The sequence below is a fragment of the Spermophilus citellus genome (genome assembly GCF_964194105.1).
Source record: "Spermophilus citellus genome assembly, chromosome: 1".
In the NCBI taxonomy this organism is placed as follows: domain Eukaryota; kingdom Metazoa; phylum Chordata; class Mammalia; order Rodentia; family Sciuridae; genus Spermophilus; species Spermophilus citellus.
In genome coordinates, this window is record NC_138182.1 from 40,930,874 (window position 1) to 40,941,147 (window position 10,274).

General features: G+C 36.1%; 1 pseudogene across 1 annotated transcript; it reads right to left on the reverse strand.

Annotated features, from left to right (window-relative positions):
* Positions 1-954: 954 nt before the first annotated feature.
* On the reverse strand, positions 955-2,571 carry LOC308647858 (PAX3- and PAX7-binding protein 1-like; annotated as a pseudogene). Its single transcript has 3 exons — positions 2,505-2,571; positions 1,790-2,403; positions 955-1,670 (listed from the first exon to the last, which is right to left on the reverse strand). The product of its transcript is annotated as a PAX3- and PAX7-binding protein 1-like (transcript).
* Positions 2,572-10,274: the final 7,703 nt, after the last annotated feature.

Consider the following 10,274-nt stretch of genomic DNA (forward strand, 5'->3'; position numbering starts at 1 on the left):
AATTCCTCCCTTTATCAATATGTGGTGACTTTCTTTGTGTCTTCTGGTTTTTGTTTGAAGTCTGTACTATCAGGTGTGAGTGTAGCTACTAGTACTTGCTTTAGGAGTCCACATTCTCAGAACATAACTTTCCATCCTTTCACTTTTAATCTGTATATATCTTCCAGTGAGGTGAGTTTCTTACAGATGGCAGATTATTGAGTCTTGTTAAATCGAATCAGCTAGTCTGCATCTTCTTTTTTTGAATATATGAATATAATGTTTTTTGCATTAAAATTAAAATCAGTATTTGATAGTGTAAGAAACTTTGCATATATACTAAATTATGGGAATAATATTAAATCAAATAGGCTTTTCAATCTCATAGGTCTATTTTCCTTCAATCAAAGATTTAAATTCTTTCACATTGTGGTCACTTGTAGCACACATAGCATGATTCAAAGCTTAAATACTTGCAATAACTTTTACATTTTCCCTTGCATTTCTTCTATCCACATTAGAGCACCCAATACTATTCCTATAAATTGTATCTGCTAAGTATATAAGGTATTGGCAGAAGTTTTCTTTTCTTTCTTTTTTAAAATATTTTAATTACAGATGGACACAATACCTTTATTTTGTTTATTTTTAAGTTGTTCTGAGGATTGAACCAAGTGTTTCACACGTGTGAAGCAAGCAGTCTACCACTGAGCCACAACCTCAGCCCCTTGGCAGAAGTTTTCTTACAGAGAAATAGTTCTTTCTACTCTCAGATTCCATAAACCATGGTTTGGGGAAACAGTTGATTACATTTTGGGCTTTTTTGATGCTGTCATCTCCATATTCTAAATTCTAAAAAGCTATGAGAATGTATCTATTTAATAAACCATCAATTGATAACTCCTGAAGAGTTTTATTTGAGAAAATGCTATACCACGGAATAAAATTTCCTAATAGCTTCACTGAAGAGCAAAACTATATTTTCAAGAGGAGTCCATGTGAGGAGCTACAATCTGAGAGGTTGAACAGCTTTGGCAAACAAAGGCCAATGTGTTTGTGTAGGACATGTAGTATTTTGAACACCAGGCTTTACATTGTGATTTAATGCAGTCAATTAAATAGAAACCCTAAAGGACATCTACAGAAAGCCTTGCTGGACTCTTTTGACAGATTGAAATTAGTAATATCTGTAGAAGTTTCTTCAGCATTACCAGAAAGATCTTTAAGGTGATCTGCTGTCTTCTTTGTTTTTTTCTCTGGCTTGTCTATGATGGGTCTTCCTGGCCTCCTGCTCTGTAATCTGACATTTGGCATGCTCTTGATACAGTGCCCAGTTATGCCCCAAAACATCAAGATTTGGTGTGATGGGTGCTTTATTTGAATGGCTTGAAAACTCCCACAATTCATCTTTAAAATCTTGATGTCTTTGGACAGGAAGGCGGGAAGCTTGTTGTTTGTACAGCTGATGTATTGCTGATTCAAGTTCATTAATCAGTGACACCTTTTCACTGAAACACTCAAGCAAGTCTTGGGCATACCCTTGCATTTCTTGCAAAAATTCACACCATTCACCAATACCCCTAGAAGACCCTCCTAATCTTTCAATAGCCCTAGAAGAATCCACTTGGCTTTGCAGATGCTTTCTATGCTGCTGTTGATTTGTTTTGTGCAATTCTTTCATGGAGTCCATTTAAAATGATAGGAACATATTCGATATATTTTTCTTTTTCTTTTTTGGCAATGCTGGAGATTAAACCCAGAGCCTCTGAACAAGCTAGATAAGTACTCTTCTACTGAGCTATGTCTTCACAGCTGTTTCTTTACCAAATCAATAGTAACAGGAGTCATCTCATTACTGGGAGTTTTAAAAGGGGCTGGATTATCTGTTTTTTGAGTTTTGGCATCTGACCATCCATAGGTCATGTAACTATAAGGAATTCCATAGGATGAACCATCAGGTATTGCCTGGTAATTGTTCTGCTAGTACATACTCACTTCTGCGGGATGACTCACTTGAACCTGAGGGATAGTAATTCCTTTTCTTACCTGCTCCTGTTCCCATCGGCTGAGCTCTTTGTCCTGCTCTCCAGTTACTAAAACATCTTCGTCATTCCCCTCAATACCTATGTCCTTGGCAATTTTTTGTCTTTGTGACTTTTCTTTCACAGAAAAAAAAAACTACAGGGCACTTCTCATCATTATCTTCACCATCGCTGGTATCATTTCCATCTTAAGGAGGCAGCCTTAACCAGGCTCATTGTCATGAGCAGTGAAATCTCCCAAATTCCCGAGCCATTTGATGCTTTTCCCTTGCAGCATATATAAAAGCTTCATCTGGAATTTCTCCTGGACAGAGACCATTCAAAGATAAAGCATTTGAGAATGTTTCCACCAGCCTTTGGCTTTTTCCTCCTCCTCCTCCTCCTATCCTCCTCCCCCTCCCTCCCCCTCCCCCCTCCCCCCTCCCCTCCTCCCCCTCCTCCCCCTCCTCACCCTCCATGTCTGTTTCATCTTCACGTGCTCACTGGAGATAACTCCATCTTCCTCATTTGTGTCTTTGACATGCCCTGTTTTGTCCCAGAGGCTGTTCATCGATAATGAGTTATGTCTTAATCTTGGATTTTTCAAGATCATTGTTATATTCTTTCTTGAACAATTTTACTATCTTTTTGCTGTAACTTGTTTTCTTCCACTTTGAAAACTTCTTCATTTTCTTCCTCCTTGTGGGGGGCTGACATGTGTGTTTTGGTGCCATTACCATATCATTTTTGTTACTATAGCTCTGTAATGTAGTTTAAGATCTAGTATTGTGAAACCACCTGCTCCACTCTTCTTCCTAAGGATTGCTTTAGCTATTCTGGGTCTCTATTTTTTTTCAAACGAATTTTATGACTGCTTTTTCTATTTCTATGAAGAATGTCATTGGCATTTAAATAGGAATTGCATTAAATACGTAAACTGAACAGATACTTCACAGAAGAAATGTTGGGAGTCCCCCCGGCTCCAAAGACTAACTTCCCCATCTCCCAAGAAGAGCTGTCCAATGGTGAGCCCTGCTTGCTCACATGATCCTGCTATCCAATGGTGAGCCCTGCTGGCTCACATGATCCTTACCCACCAATCAGACTAGCCCTGCTGGCTCACATGATCCTTACCCACCAATCAGACTAGCCCTGCTGGCTCACATGATCCTTACCCACCAATCAGAAAGCACCCCAGTCAACTATCAAACCATTCAACCATTAAACTGTCATAACTGTCAAACCACCCCCGGCTCTATAAATATGCAGGATCATGTGAGCCAGCAAGGCTCACCATTGGATGGCAGGATCATGTGAGCAAAACAGAAATACATTTTACTAGGCTCTTCGTACTGTTTAAAGAAAATGAGTTGTAATTTTTTTTTACTTTGTTAACTTCCAGTTAGAAAGCCTGCTTTTATAAATATTCTTTTTAAAATAAACTATTTTTTCTTTAAAAAATGTATTTGAACCATCACTTTACTATTGGACGTTTGGGTTGATATGTTTTTGAGATAGCATACTAATTTATTAAATGTATTTCTACTACTTTTTACATTGTAACTTTTTGCCTTCCTAAGCCTATCTCAGAATACTAAGTAAGAATCAAGTGACTGCTGGGTCTGGGGGGGGGGGGTCTCATGGGAGTTTATCAACATTTTTGAAGACTGAGGCTGAAAGATAAAGTATTGTTTCAGTAAAATTCAATGGAGCAAATATTAGATTAACACTCCAATCCATCACTGAAGTTATTTCCTCAATATCTACCTATTCTCAGAACAACTTTGTAAAATGTACAGTGGACACTAGCCATATATAGCTATTGAGCACTTGGAATTTCGCTCATCTGAATGGAAGTGTGTTATAAGTATGAAATACATAGTAAATTTTGAGGGCTTTGTATGAAAAAGAAAAGTAATTCACTAATATTTTTGTACTGGTGATAGCCCAAATGATATTTTAGATGTATTTGATTAAATAAAACTCATTATTAAAATTGCTTTTATCTACAACTTTTTATGCTTCACCTCCTCTCCCATGACCACTAAAAAAATTAAAATTAAAATGTCACTTTAATGAATGCTACTTTCAGGTCTGACTCAGGTTTGTTTTAGTATCAAAGAAGAAATGTTATAAAACCAAATAAATCCTGAACCAGGATGTCAATAAATATTAGAAACACACTTGATTACCCTGGGATGAACTATAGTGCAAGTCTCGTCATATGTAAACAGTGATTCATAGTGTATGTCATACTCCAATGCAGAAAAACTGACATTTTATGTCTGAGAGCAGGATTAATGTATGTTTTACTGAAGGCAAATAGACTTGGGGAGAATATGCGGAAATTCTGAATTAGCTTGAACAGGCTGCAATTGTGCATGTTATAGCAGCCTGTAACTTGCACATGTGTAGTGGTATCATTGTTTCCTGAAGCAACAAACTTCTGGGGAGACTTTAAAAATGTTGGGATTTTTCACACATGATATGTAGAAGTTGTCTCATCTTGGCATCTGTTAGTTGAATGAGATTAGGATAATTGCTTACTTTCACCATATTTGAACTTTCTCATCAATAAATAAAAATCAGTCTCATAGCAAGTTGAAGGATTAAATGAAGACTAGAAAGGAAAAAATCACATGATGAGCACTGTGTCCAGACCATAGTAATACTCCCTGAATTGTGACCAGCATGTGCTTAGGATTTCTGAAGAACGCAGAACATGAGGTCCCTGGTGGGCTCAGAGTGCCATCCTGTCTGCCACTTGTGTGACTTTTGACAACTCGCTCCTGTCCTTGGTATCCAAATGTGTGCAATGGTGTTAATAACCCTGTATTGGAAGAGGGGACAGTGACACATGCAAGTGTCTGCACAGTAAGGTCACCTACCCAAGACATTTTAAGTAGCCCAGCTATCAGGTCCTGGGCAAGGAAACGCAAACATCAAATTGTTAATCATAAAATTAAATCTTTAATTCCACAGGGTCATAAGATTCTGTTTGGTAAAACTGTAGACTTTCTACATTTTTCCAGAATGAGTCAGTTTAGTTAAGGTTTCTTCTGAAGAAATAAGAGAAATTTGTCCATAGTACAGAATTAGCTGTTATAAAGCCATTTATTCAAAAGCCCAAATTAAGCTATTTCATATCATTTACCATCTGACAAAGAACACCTAAAGTACTTGACTCTGAGCCTTTGACCCTGATGTGAGAAGGTCAAGATGCACCTCAAAGCCCTACTCAAACACGGACCCTAAGGTGCCCAGTTGGGAGGGAAGGATACTGGTGACCTGCCTGAGAGGTTGTGACAGGAGGAGTAGGGACTTTTATTCTGCCATGTCTAATAAAAAAGATCATTTTTGTTGTTTTGGTAATTATATCTTCATTATTTTTCAACAAGTCAATTTATCTTGGAAAATGTCAGCCTGTCTCCTTCAGACTAAAGGTACCTAAATAAAGTTACTTTCCCTTTGTTTGGAGTAAAAAATTAAGATTATTTGAAAAATATGTAGCACATGCTCATTATAGAAAGTTGGAGAGCATAATGATAAATAAGAAAACGTTAATGAATATCTCATCAGGCTGGTATCATCATTGTTAGCATCTCATTGGTTTTTTTTCTGCACAAATTGTGTGTGTGTGTGTGTGTGTGTGTGTGTGTGTGTGTGTGTGTGTGTGTGTGTGTTGTTACTGGGGAATGGTCCTAGAGGCAGTCTAACAGTGAGCTAAATCCTCAGCTCTCTTTATTTGAAACAGGATCTTGCTAAATTGCTGAGACTGCTGACCTTGAACTTGAAATTCTCATGCCTCAATCTCCCAAGTAGCTGGAGGTACAGGTATGCACCACCATACCTGGACTTCTACATAAAATTTTTAATGGCTATATATAGTTTTTGCAATGTTGGAGTTCATATGGATCTTTCTTATATGTAAAATAAAATATGCTATGATTATACTACAGAACAGTACAGATAGTTGGCATTTAATAAATATTGGAAGAATATATTAAGTCTTTTAAAATGTATTTTACTATATATGCTATTATTAAATATGCCTTGAAAAATATGATTTAGAAATGGCTGCCAATTTTAAATGTATAATATTTGCTTAACCACCTTCCTACTATTAGTCATTTGTTTTTTTTTAAGTTTTTATTTCTGAATTTCTTGAATGAACCCCCCTTTGACTTAATAAATCATTATGCATACTTCTAATTGTCTTAGGTAAGTTCCTACAGTAAAATTTTGGGGTCAAAGAGAATGAATGTTTCCTAACCCATTTATAACAGATTGCCAAATCATCTTCCAGAAACATCTATCTTAATTTGAAGTGTGAAATTTCTTTTACTTATTAAGACCTCTTTATCCCCAGATGGATTTTTGTTGTTTGCAATCCAAGTCTTTTTCACCTTCAGTCATCGTTTGGCAATCTTTTCCTTTGTGGTTTTTATCTGTTCCTCTTGTGCTTTACAATAGCTTTCTGTTCCAGAGATCAATTTTACCTTTCATCTATTTTTAAAAATGTGCTTTTACCTGCAACTCTTCAATCTCATTTTGGCTTAAGACAAGGAGACAACTTCTTTAGTAGTTAATCATTCATCTCAATATGATGCATTGAACAATCCATCCTTTCCTTAATGGGTTAAATGTTAGCTTTCCACTAATGCACCGTTATACAAAGGCATTATGTTTGCTTCTGTAGTTTTGATGATCTGACTGTTCAGTTCAAGTCATTTTTCTTAAAGAAAAATAGTTTCTGGCAAGAAAAGTAGCCTTTACTTCCTCACACTGTTCACATCTCAATCTCTGAGTCCTGACAAGCTACCTTTGGAAATGCTTTTGAATTCCTCTCTGTCTTTATGCTCTTCCTGCTGCTGCTCCCTCAGGCCACCAACACCTCTTTGCTGCACTAATTCATCACCCTAATTCCAAGCTTGCCCCCCATCATTCATTCCATACTCTACATACAGCCAGAGTGAGTTTTCGAAAATGCAATGTGGTCTTTGGGTTTATTGTGTGCTTGTAGAATTTGATCAATATGATCATAAGGTCCTTAATGGATTCTCATTGTCTTTATATAAAAGGAGAATCTTTAACTTGTAGTTTAGTCAGATCTTTTGGCAAAGATCTATTTTCAACTGTGCACCTAATAATAGGCAGGCAGACAGGCCTTTTCTGACCTGGCAGAATAAGGTTGAGCTTAGGCAGGTTGATGGTGCTAACTTCTGTCTATCTGGATAGAATCAGGGTGGTGTCTATGCTGGGAAATATAGTGGCTCTGAATTATGAAACTCGGAGTACTGCCTCATACTATGGTTCTCTGCTTATAATGCTTCTTAAGCTTTATTGCTTATGTGCATTTCCTGGGGATTGGTGCTAAGATGCTGGTTATAATTCAGTAGATCTGGGGTATGGCCTGAGATTCTACATTTCCAACAAGCTCCTGGATGGTAGAGATGATGCTGGGTGAGAACTATGCTTGAAGTCATGAGTAGCAGGTACCTGGTTAAAGAAAAGATTGTTTTCTTCTCTCAGTGCATCCTGGAGGACAAAACATAGAGCATTTTAAAATGTTTTAGTTTTCTTAAGAAATCCAATTTGGATATTGCATATTTTAAGTGAGTTCTATTGAAAGTATTGCTGTTGTACTAATAATAGAGAACCCTTAGCCTATCTCTTAGGGTCCCTGAGAAGGAGAAATTTCATGGAAAATAAAAAATGAGAACCTAGTGTGCTGCAGTGTAAGTGTTTGATAACAATTTGTTAATAGAAATATGAAAATACATTTCCTAAAGCTGATGAGGAAGCCTTGGACTGGACTCTATATTTTGATAGTGCACAAAACTCTGCTATAGTTTGGATCTAGAACATCTTCCAAAGGCCCATGTATTAAAGACTTTGTCCCAAGTCCATGGAACTACTAAGAGGTGGGGTGGGTGGCTAGTGGAAGGAAGTTAGTCTCTTGGTGGCACACCCTTGATGGGGATTTTTGGACTCTGGTTCCTTTCTGTTTCTCTTGCTTCCTGGCTGCCTGGAGTTGAACATTGTCCTTGGCCATGCATTCCTGCCATTTTGAACAATGATGCTGTAGGCCCAAAGCAAAAGGGCCAATCAACGTTGCACTGAAATCTCTGAAACTGTGAGCTTAAATAAACCTTTCCTTATTTTAAATTGATTATCTCAGGTATTATGTCACACCAACAGAAAGCTGACTAATGCATAACCTTATTGCCAACAAAAATGAGACTATTTAGGAAGCAAGGAAAGCAGACAAATAGAAATGTGTTTTGGCTACTTCTAAAGTTAGTTTATATTAAAGTATAGAATAATGGTTAAGAGAAAGCAGTCTTCCTGAGTTAAAATTCCAACATTTCCCAGTACATTACTTCCAACAGGCCCAGTATATTACTTCCTTACTCCTACATTTTGTAATCTCTAAAATGGGAATAAGGAGAGCGTCTGTCTCATGAGGACTTAATGAGATACTAGTCAGAAAACACTTTAAATATGCCTTCTACCTAGTTAGTACTCATTGAGTGCTAATTATGATTAAAATAAATATGTCAACACAGAGAGGATGGCATTTCAGCCCATAGAAACAACATGTCCTTTGGTTTACTTTAGTCCATTATATTTCATTATTTCATATGGGACACCCATAAAATCTTAAATTGAACAAAAAAATCTATCATTCCTGGTAACTTTAAAGTAATTGTTTTTAGAGTTCCACTATTTTGAGAAGTAATCGAACAATTGGTGAAAATATTCATCAACATTAATGATAATAGATCACATAATAAGCTCTTGATGATAGTTTCCAATTTAGATTAATGGATCTGTGTCAATTTTATTGAAGTATTTGAAGAATTAAAGAGTTGGGAATTAATGGACTTAATTTTAATCTTGTGAGTTCATATTCTATTTATAATATATTTGAGAACCATCATGTCGTTAACTTAGATTGACCTGCTTCAAATTGAGCTCTACACCTAACTGCTAAGAGGAGAGAGACATATACTTTTGTGCTACATTCTTACCTCACAAAGGACCAAGCATCTAGGAATAAACCCACATTGATGGTAGATGACATGCTAGGAAAAAGCCTGTTCTAGCACAGAATTGTAGCCTGTTACAATAAATTCAGAGCACATCAGGTTATATTTTCCTATCAGTGATTGACAGTGCAGAGGTTGTTAAAATGACTGTACATCTTTATTATATGTGTAAATGTACTTTAAATATTCTGGGTGTCTTTTTAAGTGAGAAATTTAAGTCTGTAGACTCATCTGAAACAATCTGTAATACATGGAATTATGAGCCACATAAACTTGATATGAATATTTATTTCTTGAACATCTGCTTGAGTACAAAATATGTGGCTTAAGCAAATCTAATATGAAAAATATTGCGATTAAAACTAAAAGCATTTAAGAAGAACATTGTATTGAAAGAAATAGATTTTACTTACCCACTGTTGATGAGATTATGAAACAGTGCATAATACATGACAAAGAACAACAAAAGAAATAGTTTGCTGAAATTAGGCAGTGTTAATGAGAACTTATAAAGAAATGTTTATTATTACCTTCAATCAGCGAAAGACATGAGTCAAAACTTTAATAAAACAGTAATAAAATTTTAATAAAACAATTTGAATCATTCTTTCAAAAATAATGTTTTTTTGGGGGAAATATTTTAAAAAATACTAAAAAGTATAAAAAGGAAGCATCCCTAACACTCTCATTTCACGATATTATGTATTACAACATGTAAATTTCCGACAAAGTCATTAACAGTATGATTTTTAATAAGTGTCTTACAATGATTTTAATGTTTTTTTTTTATTTTGCTGTTTATTAGGACATGTCATTTGAAAAGGAGATTAACTAGTTTATCTGTAAGAAAATTATGACAATCTAGAGTTGTCTTTTGTATTGCTGGTGGGTCTGTAAATTGGTGTAGCCAATATAGAAAGCAGTATGGAGAATCCTTGGAAAACTGGAAATGGAACCACCATTTGACCCAGCTATCCCACTTCTCAGTCTATACCCAAAGGACTTAAAAACAGCATACTATAGGGACACAACCACATCAATCTTTATAGCAGCACAATTCATAATAGCTAAACTGTGGAGCCAATTTAGATGCCCTTCAGTGGATAAATGGATAATGAAAATGTGGTACATATACACAATGGAATATCACTTGCCGCAGTCTGGCTGGGCAAAATAACAAGGGGGTGACAAGCAACTTGTGAAGATTGAAACAGCGGGAGCC